The following is a 25705-nucleotide window of genomic DNA, read 5'->3' on the forward strand; positions in this document are numbered from 1 at the left end:
GCAATTGAAGATGCTTCTTGTGCTCTTCTTCATCTTGTGATGCCACTAGAATTTCATCTATATAACAGTACACAAAATAGAGGTCTCTCAGTATATTGTCGATATACTTTGAAAAGTTTGTGCTGCATTTCAGAGTCCAAACAGAAGTTGCAAAAACTCAAACCAACCAAATGGAGTTATTACTACGGTCTTATGTACATTGTCTGGACAAACAGGGATGTGATGATAATCTGGATAGGATATTGTCTGTCACTTGAGGAAGCTGTCCCAGCCAAGAAAAGGCTACCTCTCTGATCCTAACACCCCCTCCCCCCCCCCCCCCCCCCCCCGATTTCCCTAAATCGCTCCAGGCAAATGCCGGGATGGTTCCTTTCAAAGGGCACGGCCGACTTCCTTCCCCGTCCTTCCCTAATCCAATGAGACCGATGACCTCGCTGTCTGGTCTCCTCCCCCGAAACAACCAACCAACCCTCCCCCCCTCTCCCTGCCAACTCCTCCTGACTATGCCTTACTGACGTACTCCACCTACCACATCCCCCAAAAACTTCCTCCAGCCTCCATGAAACACACTAGTCCAAAACACTTACCCCATAACACTGTTGTCGATTTCTCTGCCTAAACTCTGGCACCTGCAGAAGTCTCAGTACTTTCTAAACACCTCACCTTTAGCCCCAACCCTAATTTCAACCATGCTGGACCTTCTTTCCTTTACTTGTTCTTCGCTGTGGAAACATTTCTTCGTCACACAGTCCACTAACGACAGCCAACCAAAACCACACATAGAACATCGTTTAAAACAGTTCCAGCCTCTGCCAAAATGTGAGCCGCCTCCTTTTCCACTCAGTTAGCTCCTGGTAATCTTTCAGCAATTTCTCATTTTTAACCTGCCATGAATGCATCACTCCTATGGAACACACTGCTATCTGTAACCTGAAAAACAATCCAGACCTTATTATTCTCCCCACAGACAAAGGATCCATGACAGTGGCCACGAATCAGGATCATTAAGACTATGTGGCCATACCATCTGATCCTCTAAAGCCAGGGCAACATGCGAAAGCAGCCATATTACATAACAGCTGTGCTGCAATTACTGCATCCAACTGTCTACTCGCATAAATGGCCACCACGAAACTGTGGCAAACAACAAATGTGTCCATTCAGTTGCCGAACACGCTGCACACCATAACACAAATGACTTCGACTATGCAGGCCATTTGGATACTGTCTTCCAGCACAAGTTTCTCTGAACTACATAGAGCAAATTCCCTCTCAAACAGTTCCTGTGCTCTCGCAATCACCCTAGCTTAAATCCTTTCTAACCTGTTCCTATTACCTCACCTTGTCTTTTCCCCTCTCTCTCTTCTGCCCACACCATTCCTCTGCCCAGATTGTACACTGCCTTCTCCCAGTACTTTTCTTCCCTGCCTCCTTACATGCATGTGGGCATTCTCTCTCCGTCCCCTCTCTTGCTCTCTTTGTATTCACCCTTTTTCTTTTTCCTCCCTCCCCTTTTCCTGCTCCTGTTCAGTTCTTCCCTCTCTCTCATCTTTCTGAGTTTTCTTTTTGTTACTCTTTTTGTTATATCCTGTGTGATCTTCTCATCTTGTTGTGCAGCTACTGAGTCATCTGTCCAAAGACCTGCCTTTTTCCTTCCCACTACCCCTTCCTTATGTTCTTATCTACCCCCTCCCCACCTCCAGCAGCTCAGGTGACTTTCAGTAATTGAGTATCAGTAATTAGTACACTCCTGGAAATTGAAATAAGAACACCGTGAATTCATTGTCCCAGGAAGGGGAAACTTTATTGACACATTCCTGGGGTCAGATACATCACATGATCACACTGACAGAACCACAGGCACATAGACACAGGCAACAGAGCATGCACAATGTCGGCACTAGTACAGTGTATATCCACCTTTCGCAGCAATGCAGGCTGCTATTCTCCCATGGAGACGATCGTAGAGATGCTGGATGCAGTCCTGTGGAATGGCTTGCCATGCCATTTCCACCTGGCGCCTCAGTTGGACCAGCGTTCGTGCTGGACGTGCAGACCGCGTGAGACGACGCTTCATCCAGTCCCAAACATGCTCAATGGGGGACAGATCCGGAGATCTTGCTGGCCAGGGTAGTTGACTTACACCTTCTAGAGCACGTTGGGTGGCACGGGATACATGCGGACGTGCATTGTCCTGTTGGAACAGCAAGTTCCCTTGCCGGTCTAGGAATGGTAGAACGATGGGTTCGATGACGGTTTGGATGTACCGTGCACTATTCAGTGTCCCCTCGACGATCACCAGTGGTGTACGGCCAGTGTAGGAGATCGCTCCCCACACCATGATGCCGGGTGTTGGCCCTGTGTGCCTCGGTCGTATGCAGTCCTGATTGTGGCGCTCACCTGCACGGCGCCAAACACGCATACGACCATCATTGGCACCAAGGCAGAAGCGACTCTCATCGCTGAAGACGACACGTCTCCATTCGTCCCTCCATTCACGCCTGTCGCGACACCACTGGAGGCGGGCTGCACGATGTTGGGGCGTGAGCGGAAGACGGCCTAACGGTGTGCGGGACCGTAGCCCAGCTTCATGGAGACGGTTGCGAATGGTCCTCGCCGATACCCCAGGAGCAACAGTGTCCCTAATTTGCTGGGAAGTGGCGGTGCGGTCCCCTACGGCACTGCGTAGGATCCTACGGTCTTGGCGTGCATCCGTGCGTCGCTGCGGTCCGGTCCCAGGTCGACGGGCACGTGCACCTTCCGCCGACCACTGGCGACAACATCGATGTACTGTGGAGACCTCACGCCCCACGCGTTGAGCAATTCGGCGGTACGTCCACCCGGCCTCCCGCATGCCCACTATACGCCCTCGCTCAAAGTTCGTCAACTGCACATACGGTTCACGTCCACGCTGTTGCGGCATGCTACCAGTGTTAAAGACTGCGATGGAGCTCCGTATGCCACGGCAAACTGGCTGACACTGACGGCGGCGGTGCACAAATGCTGCGCAGCTAGCGCCATTCGGCGGCCAACATCGTGGTTCCTGGTGTGTCCGCTGTGCCGTGCGTGTGATCATTGCTTGTACAGCCCTCTCGCAGTGTCCGGAGCAAGTATGGTGGATCTGACACACCGGTGTCAATGTGTTCTTTTTTCCATTTCCAGGAGTGTATTTCCAAGGCCACAGGATTGTCTGTTTGGGTGTCTGTATAATTGTGTGTGTAAATGTGTGTGCTACTGCTATAAAAAGAGCTAGTGATTGAAAGCTAGTGTGAATTCTGTTTTCTGTGGTATTTCTGTGCTCCACAATTGATCCGCTGTAGGCGAGTGGTTTCTTTTCCCTTATTTTACATTCTGCTCCACCCAAAAAGAGATATTGCATGAAGGTAGAATGGGCAGCATTAGAATTCATACAAGAAAACTTTTTACTTTGAAAGAGACAACTTACAACCAGAACTTTTTACAAATTGATCTTTTACTCTAATAAATTATTGTAAATTTCATTACTGTGAGGGTCTCTTTCCTTGGAGTCTTTTATTCTTTTTGTTTCCGTCCTGTAGTTCACCATCAAAAATACTGAACTTAATTAGAGCTTCCTGAACAGCTGTAGACTATCTCTCTATTTTGAGAGTAGTAGCTCGTATGCATTACTTTTCCCCCACATTTCATGGCCATAGGTGCACAACATTTCACAATTGCACAATATATTCTCAAGTTTTTTTGATCAACTCTATCACATTGTGAAACCTTTCAATCTAACTCTCACAATTCCATTTCATTGTATAAATGGAAACATTGTTGGAATATTGCTTAGCTGATTCAGTCGTCAGAGTACTTTGTGAATCAGGTTGGGTATTTGTGTAGATTATATGAGGGCCGTTCAGAAAGTAACCTCCGGTTGATTTAAAAAAATACACCAAGTTAAATAAAAATATTTTAATATATACATCTTACAACTACATCTTTGCACTATTTTTCTACATAGTCTCCATAGCGATTGAGGCACTTATCGTATCTCTTCACAAGCTTTGAAATTCCTTCTGCATAAAAATCACCCGCTTGTGCCTGGAGCCAGCCTGTGACCGCATCTTTGAGCTCTTCGTCGTCATCAAACCGGAGCCATTTCTTCAAATGCATGAAGAGGTGATAATCACTTGGCGCCAGGTCTGGGCTGTAAGGTGGATGGTTGATAACGTCCCACTTGAAGGACTCAAGAAGGGCCGTTGTTCTGCGAGCAGAGTGAGGACGGGCGTTATCATGCAAAAAAACGATACCGGAAGTCAGCATACCACGGCGTTTGTTCTGTATAGCCTGTCGTACCTTTTTTATTGTTTCACAGTACACGTCTTGATTAATGGTCGTACCACGTTCCATGAATTCAACCAACACCCCCCCTTTGGCATCCCAAAACACCGTTGCCATCAGTTTTCTGGCAGAAAAATCTTGCGAGGCTTTTCTTGGTTTGGTAGGTGAATTTGAATGTGCCCACATCTTTGATTGTTCTTTTGTCTCAGGGTTCACATACTTAATCCAGGTTTCGTCACCGGTCACGATTCTGTTTAACAATGGTTCTCCTTCGTCCTCATAACGTGACAGAAAGTCTAATGCAGAGGCCATTCTTTGAGTTTTGTGGTGGTCGGTAAGAATTTTGGGCACCCATCGTGCACAGAACTTATGGTAACCCAATCTTGCTGTCACTATCTCATACAAGAGAGTCTTAGAAATCTGTGGAAAACCAGTAGACAACTCCGACATTGAGAAACGTCGATTTTCACGAACTTTTGCATCAACTGTCTGAACGAGTTCGTCAGTCACCAATGATGATCTACCACTCCTCTCTTCATCATGAATGTTTTCTCGTCCACTTTTAAATAAACGTACCCATTCACGGACAACTCCTTCACTCATAACTCTTGGTCCGTACACGGCACAAAGCTCACGATGAATAGCTGCTGCAGAGTATCCTTTGGCTGTAAAAAACCTTATGACAGCGCGCACTTCACATTTGGCGGGGTTTTCTATTGCAGCACACATTTCAAACTGCCACAAAAACTAAACTAGCGCAGGTACGACGTTCACTCGACCACGGCTTGATGCCGCCTGACCTGTTGAGTGCGTGAACGCACAGATGGCGTCGCTACTCCCCCCACAACCCACACTGTGACCAATCGGAGGTTACTTTCTGAACCGCCCTCGTAAAAATATCCATAGATACAGTATGAGTGAAGCAGTATTGTCTTGGTAAATGACTGTATTAAGAACTCGTCTCATGAATGGTAGAACTGATGGACAGGCTTCCCAGGGGTTAACGTCAATATCCTGGGAGATGATGATGAAAACACATTTTTCTTAATATGTGTACTATTCTGAATGTTTTCCAAAATAAAATATATTTCATTCACGTTTTATTTTTAGTTTCTTTCTAGTATCTCACTGTTTTTATATTGACTTCACAAAGCAGTGTAGAGATGCTCTGTAGGAAGTACTAAAACATATTCTGCAAATTAAAAAAAAATGCATTTAAAATAATAGAAATTTTGTTTGTGAGCTGTTGTAAATTGATTTGGAAATATTGTAAATTTATTAAAAATTGTTGAAAATGTTCTGTGAACATTTTTAAACATGTACCTGAAAAATAAATAGCAAAATAAAACAATTTCACAAAGAAACCTTTAGAAGTGTTTATCTCAGGAATCATTTGGAACAAAGGATCTTTCTGTATGCACACTTTTTGCGTCAAATGATGATCCTTTCTGTTGGGGAACCATGTATAGCCATTATAATAGAGACTCTCCATATGGTGACACCTGGAATAATACTGATGCACCTCTCCACAACTTTGTGAGGATGTGCCTGCCCTCTCATTTTGTTTGGGGGTTCTCACCAATGATATTTCTAAACTGAGAGTCATTGCTGAAAATGATTTGATGGCACCTACGAATAGCATGTCTGTCTCAAGTCTGGCACCACTTCAAATGCAGTTGTTGTTGCACTGTAGTTAATGTTCTTCTTCACAAGGGATGAATACTCCACCACTGACAGATGACAACCGAAAACTAATAGTGTGAAATGATTAGTTGTTGCACTGAGCCTTTTACTTGTGTGTACATTGAAGATCTGAAGTGACAAGGAATCTGTTTTTATTTTATGTTGTTTCATGTAGCCTTGATTATGGCAATGACACAACAAGACTTTTTTGCTGATAGCATGTTGGTCCACCTTTTGATTGCAATACGGCACTAATTGTATGTAACACAGATTCAACAAATTGTTGATGGGTTTCCAGAGGTATGTGGCACCAGATGTCTATGCACAGGACATACAATTCACATAAATTACAAGCCAGAGGTTTGTGAGTGTGGAACTGACAACTGGTAGCATCACAGGTCTGTTCTATTGGATTCAGACCAGCTGAATTTCATGGCTAAGACATCAAGACATAAAACTGACTATCTTGTTCCTCAAACCACTGTAGCACAATTCTGGCCTTGAAACAGCTATGTTGCTGTAGACTGCCATCGCCATCCGGAGAGATATCAAGCATGAAAAAATGCAAGTGGTCCTCAACAATGTTCACATAGTCCTTGGCTGTAAGGGGGCCTTTGATTAGTACCACAGGTCCCATGGGAGAAAGTCTGAGATAACAGTAGTAGTAATCTCGAAAGTTATTTGTATACAACGCGAACATACATTGTGATGACAAGTCATGGGATAGTGATATGCACATACATAGGTGGTAGTGGTGGTGGTAGTATCACATATCCAAGGTATAAAAGGGAAGTGCCTGGGCAGAGCTGCCATTTGTACTGATTCATGTGAAAATGTTTCCAATGTTGTTATGGCCACAAAACAGGAATTAGCACACCTTGAATGCAGAGTGCTAATTGTAGCTAGATCCCTGGGACATCCCATTTCAGAAATCTTTAGGGAATTCAATATTCCAAGATCCACAGTGTCAAGAGTCTGCTAAGAACACCAAATTTCAGGCATTATCTCTCTCCATGGACGTCACAGTGGCTGGTGGCCGTCACTAAATGACCGAGAGCAGCACCATTTGTTTGTAGTCGTCAGTGCCAACAGACAAGCAACACTGAGTCAGGTAACCACAGAAATCAATGTGGGACAAACAACAAACATATCTGTTATGACAGTGCAGTGAAATTGGTGTTAACAGGCTATGACAGCAGATGATAAGATGCAAGTGCTCTTGCTAACAGCACGTCGTCACCTGCAGTGCCTCTTCTGTGCTTTTGACCAATTGGTTGGACCCTAGATAACTGGAAAACCATGGCCTGGTCAAATGAGTACCAATTTCAGTTGATAAGAGCTGATAGTAGGGTTCAAGTGTGACACAGATCCCATGAAACCATGAACTCAAGTTGTCGACAAGACACACTGCAAGCTGGTGTTGGCTTCATAATGGTGTGTGCTGCATTTGCACAGAATGGACTGGGTCCTCTGATCCACCTAGACTGATCATTGACTGGAAATGGCTAGTTTTGGCTATTTAGAGATCATTTGCAGCCATTCATGGACTTCATTTTTATGGATGACAATGCGCCATGTCACTGGGCCACAGTTGTTTGCAATTGATTTGAAGAACTTTCTGAACAATTCGAGTGAATGACATGAAACCCATCGGACATTTATGGGACGTAATTGAGAAGTTGGTCTGTGCATAAGTTAATACACTGGCAACACTTTCGCGATTATGAATAGCTACAGAGGCAGCATAGCTCAATATTTCTATAGGGGACTTCCAACAACTCGAGTCCATGCCATGCCAAGTTACTGCGCTACGCCAGGCAAAATGAGATCCAACTCAGTATTAGGAGGCCTCCCAATACCTTTGTCACCTCGGGATACATCTGTGGGACATTCCTGAAGGTAATCCTACATCTGTCAATACTGTCCATCCAAGAGGACAAGCTGTATCCTCTCTACCAAAATATCCTCCATCCAGTCAAAAATTTAATCTGATAACCTAATGATCACACTCTGATCAATAAGCATCACTTTAATACTAGTAGTGAATCAAATGATTTCTTAAAATCATGAAATACTGCATATTTACTTGATCTGTGGCTTTCAGGATGTCGTGTAAGGAAAGTGCAAGTTGGATTCTGCATGAACAACTTTTGTGGAGTCCATCCTTGTTCTGGTTGGCATGGGGGTAATTTTGCTCAAGATACCTCATTATGTTTGAGCTAAGATTTGATAGCACAATGATACTGGATGATATTTTTGTGGATCACTTCTACTAACCTTTTCCTAGACCACATTGCCTATGATTTCTTCCAACTACTGGGCATACTCCTCTATTTGAAGGATCAAATGTGGGGCTACCTCTGTCAGAAATTCTGTACATAATCTGATAGAGATTCAAGCAGGCTCTGGGGCCTTATTAAATTTTTGCAGTTTTAGCTGTTTCTCAATAACGAATGTCTGTACCATTCAACTTTGCAGTGCTACAAGAATTAAACTGTTAAACTGGGGCAGTTGTTCTGTTTCTTACTTTGTAAAGGAACATTTGAAAATGGAGTTCAGGAACTCTACTTTTGCTTTACTACCCTCAGTTTCCTTCCTGTCCCATCCATGAGTGTCTGGACACTAACTTTGGTGCCACTGACAGCCTTTATGTAAGACCAGAAACTCTTTGGGTTTTGCAAAAGGTCTTTCAGTAATATTCTTTTAGTTGTTGAAAGCTTAATGCATTGCACTCTTGACATCCAAACCAATTTCATTTTGCTTCTCTCTGCCTATAGCACTACACTTAGTTTTACATTGTTTGTGCAGTAGCTTCTGTTGCTTTACAAGTTTTTATACCGAGTCTGTATACCTTGGAGTGTCCCTTCCATCATGAATTGTTCTACCAGTAACTATCCGGTTCCTGGACAGATATTCTTCTAAGGTTGAGTCTCAGTTCCTCATTGTAGTCCTACCAGAGCTAAATTTTTCGAGCACCCTCTAGAGATATGATACTATTGCCTCTTTATCTACATTACTGAAAACATAAATAGTTCTGTTTGTTTTAGTAGATCTTTTCACTTAGGTAACCATTGATATAAAAATTGCCTCATGTTCATTGACACCAGTTAAAATGTGAACATCCTCAAAGAGGTCAGATCTATTTGTTGCCATTACATCTAATACATAACTGTCCTGAACAAGCTTCCAAACTATCCATTTTGTGTGTTTTACAGAAAAAGCATTTAGTATTGTTTCACTGGACATCTTGTTACACCCACCAGTTACAAAACTGGTAATTATTCCAATCGAGTTGTGAATGATTAAAAGTCCTTTCAATGATGAAAGTATGATTAGGGCATACTAAGGAGCTGTGGTTTTATTTAAAGTTTTGGTTCATCTGAGGGTGATTCTGATGGTTGAGAAAAGAACCCAATTACATGACAACCAATGATACTGAATCTTGAGCACTCAATCTTACATGCAGCTTCAATTTCTATCTCAGTGGATTTGAGTTTGTCTATTGCAGTGAATACACCACTGCTGTCAACTTCAGGTTTTACTCGACATCTTTACCAGAAATAAAGTAAGCTCCACTTATTTTTAGGAGCATTTCAAGCTATGGGACTTTATTTCAAAAGCTTTGGCAGTTGATCACTAGAATTTTAAATGGTAGCATCTGTCAGAGGAATTTCTTTATATTGTATACTAATAATTCTGGATCTCATATAGGGGTGTAACACATTGAGTTCTCCCTACTTCTTGTCACTTGCACAGGACTAACAGACTGCATTGGTTACTATGCAACATGTTCCAGCATTACAAAAACAAAGTACAAAAATCAGTGATATTAATGTCATCTGTGTAACGGCATGAAAATTTTTCATTCAACCTATCTGTAACCACAAAGATGGAAACTCTTAATATAACTAAATTCTGTTTACAGCAGGATGTAACATCATGTGCTTGTGAAACAATACTAGAACATTTAATACGTGTAATTGTTACAGTATACAGATTCCTAATGGAAAACTTCATTGTGTTGTGTCTTGTAAAGTGATAAATGTATTATTACTTTGTGTGTATTTTAATGTACATTTCCTCAAAGAATATGACACCATATGTGATTTAGATTTCCTACTGGTCACTGACAATTTAATATCAGCCATAAGTGAATAGATTAAAATAGTAGTGCCTGTTGTGAGTGACTTTATTCGTGATGGTAAGGAGACTTGTTCTGTAGAATGGTGTGGCAACTGTTGTCATAGGAAAGCTAAACAGGAGCAGAAATGATCATCAAATAAACTAACCAAGGGAAACAGAAGATTTACTTAACTTGTATTTTTCCAAGCAAGTGAAGACCTTTAGATGAGGCAACAAGAAATAGAGCCTAGCTTTCACAACAGCAATAACAATGGTGATGGAGCCACGACTAGGCAGCATCTACATAGCTTCGTGTATTTATATGGCTCCAAGCATGAGTGGGCTGAGCTGCTGCCTCTGACACTCCTATATTGTGGTGACAGAGAGCACTTGAGGCCCTGAGCTGCTAGTGGCATGGCGCAGTGGATGTGCTCCATTGGGTCCACCAGATCCCACATGACCGCTGTCAGCATCTCACAGAAACTTGCAGTTCCATTGCTATGATGCTTGTGGGATGGTCTCGATATGTGATACTGCAATGCCCTTACAAATTAGAGAAGCACCCACAATGAGGGAAAAAAAATGAAACTTCACAGGTTGGGAGGTAGGCGGTGTTATTTCAGTGACTACTGATTGCAAAACTGACTCAAATTTATAAACAACTTTGCAGTATGACCGCACTTATCGGTATTACATTGAACCCCTCTGGCCTGGACACATGCACTGATTTGGTTGGGAAGGGGTCAGAAATCCATTGTATTCTCTCCTGAGACATGTTGACCCATGCTGTCTTATCTAGTCTTTGATATTCTGGATGCTGGCAGTAGTATGGAGTTGACATTAGTGCTTGTCCCACAAATATTCTATTGGGGACAGATCTGGGGATTTTGCTGGCCACAGGAGCACCTCAATATCACAAAGACAGTTTGTAGACACATGTGCCATGTGTGGGCAAACATTTTACTGTCGACTAATGGCACCACGATGTTGTCTCATAAGGTATAAGACATGAGCTTGCAGGATGCTCATGTCATACTCCATGACTCCCCACAGCATGATACCAGGAGTAATATCATGTGCCTCTCCAAAACATTGGAAGAATGGTCACCAAATATGGTCAATTGGGGTACTGCAGAGCTGGGATTCATTGCTGTGCACAATTCAGTGCCATGTGTGTGGTGTTAAAAGCAGCCTAGGCATGTGACGGTAATTCCCTAGTCCAGCTGCTATTAGTCTCTGACCTATGGTTAGGGATGGTACTGAATATTGGACGGAGTACATTACTTGTTCTCAGATGGCAGCTACAGAAGAGAACGGGTTACGATGTGCTTGGTGCTCAATGTGGTGATCCTAACTCATGATGGTCAGATGTAGTTGCCTGGAACCTTGACGGCAAGTACGTTTGCCATCATGTTACCATGCAGTTGGGCTAGTGCCCCACAAATCTGGAGGAGGAGCCCCTCCATGCCCACACCAATGTGATGACCATCTCAAAAGATCTACTGTCACCTCCATATTTGTTAGATGATAATTGACGACTTCACAGGATGTGGGGCTGTGATATTATCTGTGCATCTGGGTAGTATTACCCACTGACACAGTTGCATTGAGGAGATGGAAGTGGATGAAAAACAAACCAAGGGTAGTGGTTTCAAGGGCAGAGGAAAAAAGTGCCAAGGCAAGCACCAAGGGAGAAAAGTTCTGTGGTACTCTGGACAGGGTAGTAAGACCAGGCACGGATTTCTTGCTGCCTGCAACTGACCATGCAAGGGTTATGTTAGTAGTGGGTATCGTGCATCAATACTGTGTCAGAAGTTAAGGGTTGTTACCATAAAAGTAATCCGGTGTGGCTGTGCACTATGCTTCTGTGAGCCTTCTGCTATGCCATGTCAGTGGTGACTTGGCACAGCAGAAGGCTGTTGTTGGCCAGTGGCAGCTTGCAGGTTTTCAGTGTTTTCTGTTTACTGCACGGCACAGTCTTGCTGCTGTTGTTTCTCGAGCAGGGCCACCTGTAATCCAATTTCTGTGGAATTATCTACACCAGCCTCTTACACACTGGTGATGAGTGCTGCCTTCCTCTCTTCAGCCTTGGTGCTGGCGCTCCCATAGCTTTTGACATCATCACTATCACTGTGGGAACGACGGATGTCTGCATCGCACTGTTCTCCTGCAGTGCTGATGGGGTGGTTCACAGGGGCAGTCTACTGCTTCTTGGTGGCCCTCTTCTGTGTAGGTTCAGCAGCAGTCATTAGAGTTGACTACCCTGTTCCTGAACATAAGCCTTGGGCAAACACTGTATGTAGCTGCCTCAAGGTCTCCTCCTTGTCTGCAGCCAGGATGGCTGCAAAGATGGCCCTCTCTGCCACCGTGATGGCTTTGAGAACTGCTGTAGTTTCCTCCGTGGTGGTGTGGAAGTTGTGTTTGAAAAAGCTGGGCAGCCATGCCAGCTGACATTGTGTGGTCTGCCACACTGAGTGCAAGTCGGTAGGACTTCTCTGCCGCAGTCACAGGTGCGGCTGTCATGCTTGCCGGAGCAGTTGATGCATGGCACAGCATTGTGGCGATACTTGGCAGTGTGGGCCTTGCCCTGGCACTTGAAGCACTGGGGCTGAGGGTTCATGACAGACAGGAGAGTTTCTGCGTACCAGGGAAGCCCAGCAGCTTCCACAATTCGACGACGTCAACCTCACCATTGGCCATTTGCACAGTCACTGCATGGAGCGGCGGTCTCCTCTTATTCATCTGGTTATGGAGCCTTGTGGCCACATTACTGAATCCGTCATGCACTAGCCCTTCTCGGACTGCCACCTTGTCACGGCACCGAGGAAGTCCTCTTAGGTGTGCCTCGGACGTCTTCATTCTTCTTCCAGGGGAAGATGTCCTCTCATGTGCCTGTGGCATGTCAATGATATGGGCAGCCACTGCACTCTTGATCACACTGTGGTTGGCCGTGTTTACTGCCAGAATGCAGATCAGTTTGTCTGTTTTGAAAGACCCAAAGACCACCTTGTTCTTGGTACAACTTGTCATTAAGTCAAACAGCACTCTCCACCTGCCTCTGCAGTTGACGTACATAGGAGGTACAGGCTGTGACTCATCTTCTCAATTCTGCTTCACCTGAACAACTGATGGCCCCCCTTGTGGCAACAGATTTCTCCTAAGCTGTCTTCTTTCGCTTACAGTGATGCTGGGAACATAACAATCTGCTTGCATTGTGAGAACAACACATGACAATTTGCTTCTTGCCACAGTCACAGCACAGAACATCTTCCCAAGCTATCTTCAGCCCAGTAGATGTAGCAGGTAGTGGCAGCAATGAGCACACCTCACTGGCTTGGACCGAACTCATCTGGATATGCATATGTTCCTTATATGCCCTAGCAGACATGGTGACAACAATACACATGACTAACACAAGTGCGGTCTGGTTACAGTTCTACCTATCACAGACCTGCTTCAGTGTTTTGTCAGGAGGTTAGCTAATTTTTTTATACCATGAGGTGAAGTCAAACTATCACATCTGTTGCAACTTCCTATTTGCAACGTGACAGCACGTTAATGGTATTTTTGTGTTGCATCCAAAAGTGCATCAGATGAATAAAGCACTTTTAAAAAGAAATTAACTTGGCATGGGAAGTACAACAACAAAGTCACTTATTGTTTGTAATAATCCAGTGCATAGCGTATTGTTTGACTTCCATTGTAATTTTGCCACAGGTTTATGAAAGACACTTTTAGCAAAAGTTAATCTGTGGTAAATGGATTTAAAATAAATAACTCTCTGTAGAACACACTTTTTATGAAATAACTTCTTTCTATTTATGACTCTTATTTCTTGCTACAGTCATGTCAACTGGCTGGTAGGAGAGCTTGGAAAACTGCACCAGGGGTATAAGCTGCAGCAGAGTTACGATGAGTCACATATGAAGACAATGAAAGGTGTTGCGTAGTATTTGTGAAAATTGTTTATAGCGAAAATAAATTGATGACGGAACTTGTCCACAGACATTAAATTTGTCCATTTATTGTTTGATAGAGAGTGTAATGTTTTTCATATCTGTTTAGGATAATTACATTTAGATTAAGGTAGAAAGTGCTGCCACATAAGTTTGTTTGTATTCATTAAGTCATGTTCTTTCGGTTCTTAATGTGAGAGTTTTTGGGATAAATTATTTCTTATACTCCAGTACCATGTTTGGTGCCACCTGCAACACCATTTACTTTGTAGATGGAGTAGCAAGTCATTCCAATCCCGGGATTGGAATGACTCCTTACCCTCTCCCTTAAAACCCACATCCTTTCGTCTTTCCCTCTCCTTCCCTCTTTCCTGATGAGGCAACAGTTTGTTGCGAAAGCTTGAATTTCCTGTGTATGTTTGTGTTTGTTCGTGTGTCTTTCGACCTGCCAGCACTTTCGTTCGGTAAGTCACATCATCTTTGTTTTTCGCATGAATGGATACAGGCAGACAGTGTTTGTTGGTAATGAGGATCACTCTGTGGCTAAACATGCCTTGGTGCACGGCCAGCACATCTTGGCACAGTGTTACACCGTCCGGGTTATCTGGATACTTCCCACTAACACCAACCTGTCAGAACTCCCAAGATGGGAACTTGCCCTTCAGTATATCCTCTCTTCTCGTTATCCGCCAGGCCTCAACCTCCACTAATTTCAAGTTGCCGCCACTCATACCTCACCTGTCTTTCAACAACATCTTTGCCTCTTTACTTCCGCCTCGACTGACATCTCTGCCCAAACTCTTTGCCTTTACAAATGTCTGCTTGTGTCTGTGTATGTGCGGATGGATATGTGTGTGTGTGTGTGCGCGAGTGTATACCTGTCCTTTTTTCCCCCTAAGGTAAGTCTTTCCGCTCCCGGGATTGGAATGACTCCTTACCCTCTCCCTTAAAACCCACATCCTTTCATCTTTCCCTCTCCTTCCCTCTTTCCTGATGAAGCAACCATTGGTTGCGAAAGCTAGAATTTTGTGTGTATGTATGTGTTTGTTTGTGTTTCTATCGACCTGCCAGCGCATTTGTATGGTAAGTCACATCATCTTTGTTTTAAAAAAAAAAAAAAAAAAAAAAAAAAAAAAAAATATATATATATATATATATATATATATATATATATATATATATATATATATATATATATATATATATCAAATTATTTAACATATAATTTAAATTGTTTGCTAATATTTACACTTACAAATCAAAAAATGGAGGAGAACCATAGAAATTATTGTTTATAAATAAACTATGGCAGATAAAAGAAAACTGATAACAGCAAATATTTCTCACAAAATTTCCAAGTGACTTGATGTCTTATATTACTATTAAAGGTTAAAATTAAGAAGTTCAGTCATTTTCATGTTCAGTAGTTTAACTGACTTCAGTGGTGCTTGGCCAAGGCTTTCTGAGTGAACAGTGGCAGTATGGAGGGAGTCTGTGTTCAGACACAGTTGGAGGTGGTCAGGCTGTGTTAGTCTGTTTTCCAGGAAAGTTTTATCTGATGAGCAGGGAAACAGCCACTAGTTCACATGTGTGAATTATTCGGAGTTCCTGTCTTTGGACATAGAAATTTTTCGGCATCTGATGGACTTGTTACTTTTTGGGTTGTATGTGATACCAGCCACACTTAAAAGGTTTCAGTGTGTAGCCATTGTGGAATTTATAGTTTGAAATACCAAGGAACTCCAACAGTTTTCTAAAGACAACTAGTGCAATTGATTACGGTTTATTCAACCAGCTCTAAGATCTTAAGAAACTATCAGGTACTGAAATGTATTTATTGTGAACTGTGACTTTTGGTTTTTCTGTGTTCTTACTGAAAATAAACTGGAATTTGTGAAACTTTTAAAAATATGTGAATGTGATTTTTGCATAACAAATCCTGCCTGTGTTTATGTTAAGTACTTTTGTGGAACACTGGGTGCATTGTGATGAATGCGAGTTGGTGGCCCATAGACAAGGTGTAGTCAAACTTGTAAGTTCAACTATATTAACAGGGACTCGCTGAAGTGTTTGTGCTGTGTAATGTATGAGTAAATCTTTTCATGCAGCAGCACATGGGGGCTCTGAGCTGATATAGAACTTATGAACAGGTTAGAACTTTGATTTTCTGTGAGTTGATGAGAGAGACTGTGTTTTATTTGGTCATCGACACCACATGCACATTCCCGTACAACCAGTATGGTCACGTACCCCACATCTTGAATATCACAAAGACATTTGACCAATGTTTCATAACAAAAAGAATAAATGCAAGCTCCAGAAGCTCACATCTTGAAATCATGTACTGAACAGACCAATACTCCTGATGATAATATACTGTCCTGTAATAAAAGGTTTGTTAGATCATGACAAGGTCTCATTACATAATTTAGTTTAATGCAAAGTTCAGAAACAGTTATAAACAAACTGTGATACTGATTAATGACAAAGCATCAATGTAAAATTTACATTCAAAACATTTTTGATTTGAAAACAGGTGTCTAAAAAATAATTGAATTAAGTATTAGAAATCACCAAAGAAATCTTTGATTGATAAGCTTATCTTGGTGAAGGAAAAAAGTAAATGGCTATAACTGGTAAAAGCTCTGATGTACTCCTATATTACAAACCACACTGTCATATTATGAAAAATTGTAAAAAACACTGAGAAGGTGTACTTCTTGTCTGAAATTGACAGCTAAGATTGAAACTTCATTCATTCATTGATCGTGTTCTGTAGATCCCATTAAGAAGGAGTAGGGAGGTGGAATGAATCAAGGCATACATCAACATAAGGTGAAGACACCATAGAATCTCTATACTGTATTAACAATAGACTAACTATACTGCCTAATGCTGTTCACTTTTATGCCATCTAAATTTAATGTAGTAAAGTGGTTTGGAAGTTGCTGTTGGAAGAATCTGTCACCTCCTAATTTTAATGTATAACTGAAAAATCAAATCAGTTCAGAATATCATCAAAGAGACAGAGAGAAACCAAGGAATACAATGTAGTTTCTGATTTTGGCAGTTTTGCAGGCAGGTTATGTATAGCAGGTAATTGTAATAAATGATTTTTTAAAGTAGGTAGAGAAAGTTGTTGCACTTAGTTCAGAAGATGAAAACAAACTAATAGGTTGAAGAAACAGTATGGAGAAAGATTAAAATTTCTCTCGCATCCCCTGGCACAAATAAGACTCTTTATCAAGCAATCTAAACACACACAAAAATAAATAAATAAATAAAAAGGGAGCTATCTATCCAACAAGACACTAAATACATTATGATCATGTTAAATACTCTTTATTACATCAATAATACATAATTAATTCATGTTATTTTCACAGACAGATTAAAATGTGTATACAGTAAAACTTCATTTATACGTTTTTCACTTATACATTTTCCTGACTTATACGCCCCCCCCCCCCCCCCCCCCTCCTCACCCCGTGAAAATCCACAGTGTGCACAAGTTGTTATGCAGTGTGCAGTGTTTCAGAGTGGGTTGCCGGGAAGTGGACTGGTAAGGCCGATATTAGACTATAATAAAATTTGATAGTGTAATAAGGAACTTTGTCAAAGTTAGGCATTGGTCAAATTTTCTTTGATCAAATCTAGCACCTTGCCGTAGATTGATCAAAGGAAACATTCCTCTTATGTTTACTTAATGGAGAAATCAACTGCTTGGAGTGCTAGCATCACTGCAGCTGTCCGACACACAACGTTTATCAATATGACTCCCAAATATACATCGCATATATAACAAAATTGATATAAATATTCGAGGCAGATGAAGCACTATGTAGCTTACAACATCCCAAACACAAGAACAGAATAAAACGTGAGAACTGTAAATTTTTGTATCTTTGTTAAGTATGGTACCTAGTAAGTGTATATAATGTTTTATAGAATGTAACTTTTTATTTACTGGATTTTTTATTTGTGTTTACCATTAATTTGATAGTATGGTGCTACATTTCATATATATGTTTCTCACACTAATAAGCATACCTATGAGGTGAATAACTCCACATGTTAATAACAACTAATCAAAATTTTTGAGAAGATTATCTGTACTTGGGGTGTCTATCCACTGTGTGATAATAGAGTACTTAAGCAATCACAACTTGTATTTCAAAAGGTCAATCTACTGACACAATTATTTACATTATATGTCTGCAATTAATGAAAGTAAAATCTTCTAGGTAATTGTGCCATATTAATTTCCTCCTCTACTTCTTCAGCAAACTCATTACTTCAGTTGTAGTCTTCTGTGTCTCCTGGCATCCGCAAGTGGATGAACACTGTTGCAAACCTGCATCATGCTCATCTAATGTGACCATGCCATTATGTTGTTTTGTAGACCAAAGTAAAGAGTTCAGTGGCATTCTTGACAAACTAATTCTACAAACAAGATACAATTACACTATACAAGACCTGAGTGGTCTAGGGATAGCATCTGTGACTAGTAATCAAAATGTCCTGAGTCCCAGGTTCTATCACAGCCACTGCTTAATCTTTGAATAGAAAATCAACAACAATGGTGACCAAAGACTTGTGGTACAAGGAGTCACCCCTGTACTGGCAATACCATTGTCAATGACTGTGGAGGACTGGTCAGAAGTTCAGGGAACCCCTCTTGTCCCTGGTGTGGGAAACTGCTCCTGAGGCAGGAGAATCAGTAACTGTCAATGATAGGAGAATGCAGAAAGAAACTGAAGCAATTGCATTAAAGACATACAATATTTATCTACAGGATCTGTCTGTAATTGAAAAAGTGTCATGATGGTCTCTACAAAGCAAAATGTTCCAGATTAGTCACCCATTTGGATCTCCAGGAGGAGGCTGCCAAGAAGAAGATAACAGCGAGAAAAAGATCAAACAACCAGCAAGATGATAATATCCTACAAGTCTAGGTATGGAATGTCAGATGTCTAGAAGCTAGGAAGTCTGAAATATGAATTTCAAAGGCTCAGTCTAGATAAAGTTGGGGTCAGTGAAGTGAAATGGAAATAAGATAAGAATTTCTGATCAGACAAATACAGGGTAATGTCAACAGCAATGGAAAATACTGTAACACATGTATGATTCATCTTGAATAAGAGGGTATAAGACTCAGAGTGAGTTGCTATGAACAATTATAGAAACTGATAGCAAACCAATGCCAACAACAATAGTTCAGGTACACATGCCAACATCACAAGCACAAGGTTAAGAGATAGAGAACATACATGAGGTTATTGAACACATAATTAAGTTTCTAAAGGAAGATGGAAATGTAATAGTCATGATTGATTGGAACACTGCAGTAGGGGAGGAACAGCAGACAAGGTTAGAGGAAAATATGGGATCAGTGGTAGGAATGAGAGACAAGAAAGACTAATTGAGTTCAGCAGTAAATGTCAGCTAGTAACAGGAATACACTGTTAAAAAATCTCCAAAGGAAGAGGAGGTATACATGCAACAGGCCTGGAGACACGGGAGTACTTCAGCCAGATTACATCATAATTAGATAATTGATGGTAAGGCATACCAAGGACCAAATATAGACTCAGGTCATAATTTAGTAATGATGAAGAATAGACTGAAGTTTCAGATGATTGTCTGCAAGAATTAACTTGGAAAGAAGTGGGATACTGATTTAGTATGGAATGATGAGGTGTGTTTGAAGTTCTCTATAGCTGTAGATATTGTAATAATTAGTACCATCATAAGTAGTTCAGATGAAAAGAATTAATAAACTCCAAAAAGGGCAGTTATAGAAGTTGGGCAGACAAATGCAGCTGCCAAGAACATAACTGTAAAGAAAGTTTCAGAAACAGAAGAAATATCTCAACTGATCAACAAAAGTGGGAAATGCTAAAATGTTAGGCAAAAGACAGAAATATTGCAGAACAAGTAACTTAGGAATATAAGTAGCAACAAAATTGCTGATGAAAAGACAGGTGTGCAACAGCATAAGTCAGTTCAGAATGAAATAAATATATATTGCAGGAAAGGGTAGGCAAATGGCTGCAGGAAAACTGCGAATAAATAAAAAAGAAGTGTTTTGCAGAAGGCCTGATACAGCTTCAGCTGCTGTCTGCACTTGGTATGTTTTAATTGTGTTGGATCTGTCAGTTACCAGTTATAAATATTGCTGACGAACAGTCACTTTAGAACTTGTTCTGGTGGTTCAGCAGCTCTGTCCCACCGCTGTGTACAAACTTCCTTCTGTACTTCAACCCTGCTGGGTGATGCTGAAATGTTAGATCACGACAACTATCTTGAGCTACTAAATAAACTCTGAACTTCCATTTGCACTTCTCTGTATTTAAAGTCTTCAAATCTCACAATGACAGACCCCGGTGGTTGTAACTCAAAATAGTTTAATGCAGCATTAACACATTGTGATGCATAACTTCTGACCCTTAGGCAGTAGTTCATCAGAGTTACTTTCAATATCAAATTGATTAATTCATTTTGAGTCCCTGTTGAAACTGTCAATGGCCCTCTTACTTCGAGCTGTCAATGATGCTGCCAACTCAGAGTACCAAAGGATACATGTGGTCTCGTACTGCAAGTAATCACTGCGCACCACAGAGCTGCTTGCTGCTGTCCTTGTTGTTACAGCACATGCACTCTCTCTACAAACACAGATCAGGGCACACAGTGTCCGCCCCTTTCTTATACACTACTTGACAAATATCTGCTATCACGATCATCTTTAGCCAGTTCAAATACCCATAGCGGACCAGGGTATTCGATAAAATGTTCTGTTACACTACATATCCCAGCAATCAAACTACATATATCATGCATAATTGCTTATTCACATGCATAAATATTTTCATTTCATCTACAGGTATGTCATTTAGATATATCATTAGTGACTATTACTCCAGCTCATGTTTAACATCATTTGATAAAATGTGCTTTGTTCATTATGAGTCTTTCGTCATATTTAAACATTTTACCATGCCATGGCTCTTTTTACAATGTGTCTTCTCTCATTTCCTTTAAAATACTTAAAGACTTCTCTCTGTAGGTGAATATTGTTTGTATCCTTAGTCTATTATCTCAATAAAGAGACTGATATACTTCAACTTATGTAACCCTGAACTTCTTTGATATCGGCTCCTCGATATACATATTTTTATTATGTTTGCCTTTTTCAGAGGAGTCATATACTGCTATGACAAAAGTTATGGTATACCTTCTAATACCATGTCAGGCCTCCTTTTATCAGGGAAGGGTAGCAACTCGATGTGGCATGGACTCAACAAGTCGATGGAAGTCACCTGCAGAAATAGGAGGTCATACAGCCTCTTCAGCCATCCACAATTACAATACTGTTGCCAGTGTATGATTTTATGCATGAACTGACCTCTCAAATATGTCCTATAAATGTTTGATTGGATTCATGTTGAGCAAACTGGGTGTCCAAGTCATTCATAAAATTGTCCAGAATGTTCTTTAAACCAAGTAGTCGTGGCCCAGTGACAGGATGCAGAGTAATCCATAAAAATTCCACCATTGTTTGGAAACATGAAGTCAATTAATGGTTGCAAATGGTCTCCAAGTAGCTGAACACAATCATTTCCAGCCAATGGTCAGTCCATTCCATGTAAACTCAATCCACACCATTACGGAGCCACCATCAGCTTGCACAGTGCCTTATTGACAATCTGGATCCTTTTCTTCATGGTGTCTGTGCCACACTCAAACCATACCATCAGTTTTCACCAACTGCATCCCATGTAAACTCAGCCCACACCTTTACGAAGCCACCACCAGCTTGCACAGTGCCTTGTTGGCAACCTGGGTCCGTGGATTCATGGGGTCCATGTCACACTCAAACCCTACCATTGGTTCTCACCAACTGAATTCTGGACTCATCAGACCAGGCAACAGTTTTCCAGGCATCTAGGGTCCAACTGACATCATCATGAGACTAGGAGAGGCACTGCACACAATGTTGTGCTGTTAGCAAAGGCACTTGCATCGATTATCTGCTGCCATTGCCCAATAACACCAAATTTCGATACACTGTCTGAATGGATATATTTGTCAAACATCCTACCTTGATTTCTGTGATTATTTCATAAAGTGTTGCTTGTCTGTTAGCACTGACAGTCCTTTGCAAACGCTGCTGCTCTTGGTCATTAATTGAAGGCCATCAGTCATTGTGTTGTGCACAGTGAGAGATGTTGTTGTTGTTGTTGTTGTTGTTGTTGTTGTGGTCTTCAGTCCTGAGACTGGTTTGATGCAGATCTCCATGCTACTCTATCCTGTGCAATTTGCTTCATCTCCCAGTACATACTGCAGCCTACATCTTTCCACATCTGCTTAGTGTATTCGTCTCTTGGTCTCCCTCTACGATTTTTACCTTCCGCGCTGCCCTCCAATACTAAATTGGTCATCCATGATGCCTCTGAACATGTCCTACCAACCAATCCCTTCTTCTAGTCAAGTTGTGCCTCAAACTCCTCTTCTCCCCAGTTCTATTCAATACCTCCTCATTAGTTATGTGATCTACCCATCTAATCTTCAGCATTCTTCTGTAGCACCACATTTTGAAAGCTTCTATTCTCTTCTCGTCCAAATTATTTATTGTCCATGTTTCACTTCCATACATGGCTACACTCCATACAAATACTTTCAAAAACAGCTTCCTGAAACTCAAATCCATACTCGATGTTAACAAATTTCTCTTCTTCAGAAATGCTTTCCTTGCCATTGCCAGACTACATTTTATATCCTCTCTACTTCGACCATCATCAGTTATTTTGCTCCCCAAATAGCAAAACTCCTTGACAACTTTAAGTGTCTCATCTCCTAATCTAACTCCCTCAGTATCACCCGAGTTAACTCAAATACATTCCATTATCCTTGTTTTGCTTTTGTTGATGTTCATCTTATATCCTCCTTTCAAGACACTGTCCATTCCATTCAACTGCTCTTCCCAGTCCCCTGCCACCTTCAGAATTTGAAAGAGAGTATTCCAGTCAACATTGTCAAAAGCTTTCTCTAAGTCTACAAATGCTAGAAACATAGGTTTGCCTTTTCTTAATCTATTTTCTAAGATAAGTCATAGTGTCACTATTGCCTCACGTGTTCCAACATTTCTACGGAATCCAAACTGATCTTGATATTCCTACAATTCTCTTTTTTCCAAAGGTCTCTTTAATTTTCCTGTAGGCAGTATCTATCTTACCTCTAGTGAGATAAGCCTCTACATCCTTACATTTGTCCTCTAGCCATTCCTGCTTAGCCATTTTGCCCTTCCTGTCAATCTCATTTTTGAGTCGTTTGTATACCTTTTTGCCTGCTTCCTTTACTGCATTTTTATATTTTCTCCTTTCATCAATTAAATTCAATATTTCTTCTGTTACCCAACGATTTGTACTAATCCTCGTCTTTTTACCTATTTGATCATCTGCTGTCTTCACTACGTCATCCCTCAAAGCTACCCATTCTTCTTCTACTGTATTTCTTTCCCCCATTCTTGTCAATTGTTTCCTTATGCTCTCCCTGAAACAGTGTTCAACCTCTGGTTTAGTCAGTTTATCCAGGCCCCATCTCCTTAAATTCCCACCTTTTTGTAGTTTCTTCAGTTTTAATCTACAGTTCATAACCAATAGATTGTGGTCAGAGTCCACATCTGCCCCTGGAAATGTCTTACAATTTAAAACCTGGTCCCTAAATCTCTGTCTTACCATTATATAATCTATCTGGAACCTGTCAGTATCTTCCAGCTTCTTCCATGTACACAACCTTTTTTTATGATTCTTGAACCAAGTGTTAGCTATGATTAAGTTATGCTCTGATCAAAATTCTACCAGGTGGCTTTGTCTTTCATTTCTTACTCCGAATCCATATTCACCTACTACATTTCCTTCTCTTCCTTTTCCCACTATTGAATTCAAACACCCATGACTATTAAATATTCATCTCCCTTCACTATCTGAATAATTTCTTTTATCGCATCATACTTTTCTTCAATTTCTTAGTCATCTGCAGAGCTAGTTGACATATAAACTTGTACTACTGTAGTAGGCATGGCTTTGTGTCTATCTTGCCACAATAAGGCGTTCACTATCCTGTTTGAAGTAGCTTACCCGCACTCCTATTTTTTTATTCATTATTAAACCTACTCCTGCATTACCCCTATTTGATTTTCTATTTATAACCCTGTATTCACCGGACCAAAAGTCTTGTTCCTCTTGCCACCAAACTTTGCTAATTCCCACTATATCTAACTTTAACCTATCCATTTACCTTTTTAAATTTTCTAACCCACCTGCCCGAGTAAGGGATCTGACATTCCATGCTCTGATCCATTAAACGCCAGTTTTCTTTCTCATGATAATGACGTCCTCTTGAGTAGTCCCCACCCGGAAATCCGAATGGGGGACTATTTTACCTCCGGAATATTTTACCCAAGAGGACGCCATCATCATTGAACCACACAGTAAAGCTGCATGCCCTCGGGAAAAATTACGTCTGTAGTTTCCCCTTGCTTCAGCCGTTCGCAGTACCAGCACAGCAAGGCCGTTTTGGTTAGTGTTACAAGGCCAGATCAGTCAATCATCCAGACTGTTGTCCCTGCAACTACTGAAAAGGCTGCTGCCCCTCTTCCGGAACCACACGTTTGTCTAGCCTCTCAACAGATACCCCTCTGTTGTGGTTGCACCTACGGTACGGCTATCTGTATCGCTGAGGCACGCAAGCCTCCCCACCAACAGCAAGGTCTGTGGTTCATTGGGGGGGGGGGGGGGGGGATGAGGAGGAGGGTCAGTGAGAGATAATGCTTGAATTTTGGTATTCTCATCACACTCTTCATACTTTGCATCTCACAATATTGAATTCCCTAATGAATTGCAAAATGGAATGTCCCAGGCATCTAGCTCCAACTACCATTCCATGCCCAAAAACTGTTAACTCCTGTCGTGCAGTTATAATCACGTCAGAAACCTTCCCACATGAATCACCTGAGTAAAATGACAGTTCTGCCAATGCACTGCTCTTTTGTACCTTGTGTACATGATATCACAACCATCTGTATATGTGCGCATCACTATCCGATGACTTTTGTCACCTCAGTGTAGGTTGACTGAACAACCTTCTGTACGAGTACACATCAAATTTCAAACGACTTCTATGTTAGTATTCATGGAGATATAAAAGGTCCCCACACACTGGAATTAGGAAAAACTTCTATGTTAACTAGTTATGAAACCGCTTCCTTGTTGTATGCAGCTGTCACTGTAACCATTTAAGTCATTTCCAGACTGTTGCCTCTGAAACTACTGAAAAGGCTACTGTCCCTCTTCAGGAACCACACGTTTGTCTGGCCTCTCAACACATACCCCTCCATTGTAGTTGTACCCACAGTACGGCTATCTGTATTGCTGAGACACACAAGCCTCCCCACCAACAGCAAGGCCCATGGTTCATTGGGGGGGGGGGGGGGGGGGGAAATTACAATATAGTAGTTTACAATTATGTAAAATGCATGACTAAGAAATGTTATTGTTATTTCTATACAAAGAGTTTTTATATTACTTGGTAGAGTGATGTAGTTCACGGTGTCTCTTAGCAAATATTCCTTCAAAATAGTT

The sequence above is a fragment of the Schistocerca americana genome, chromosome 2 (assembly GCF_021461395.2).
Source record: "Schistocerca americana isolate TAMUIC-IGC-003095 chromosome 2, iqSchAmer2.1, whole genome shotgun sequence".
Lineage (NCBI taxonomy): Eukaryota > Metazoa > Arthropoda > Insecta > Orthoptera > Acrididae > Schistocerca > Schistocerca americana.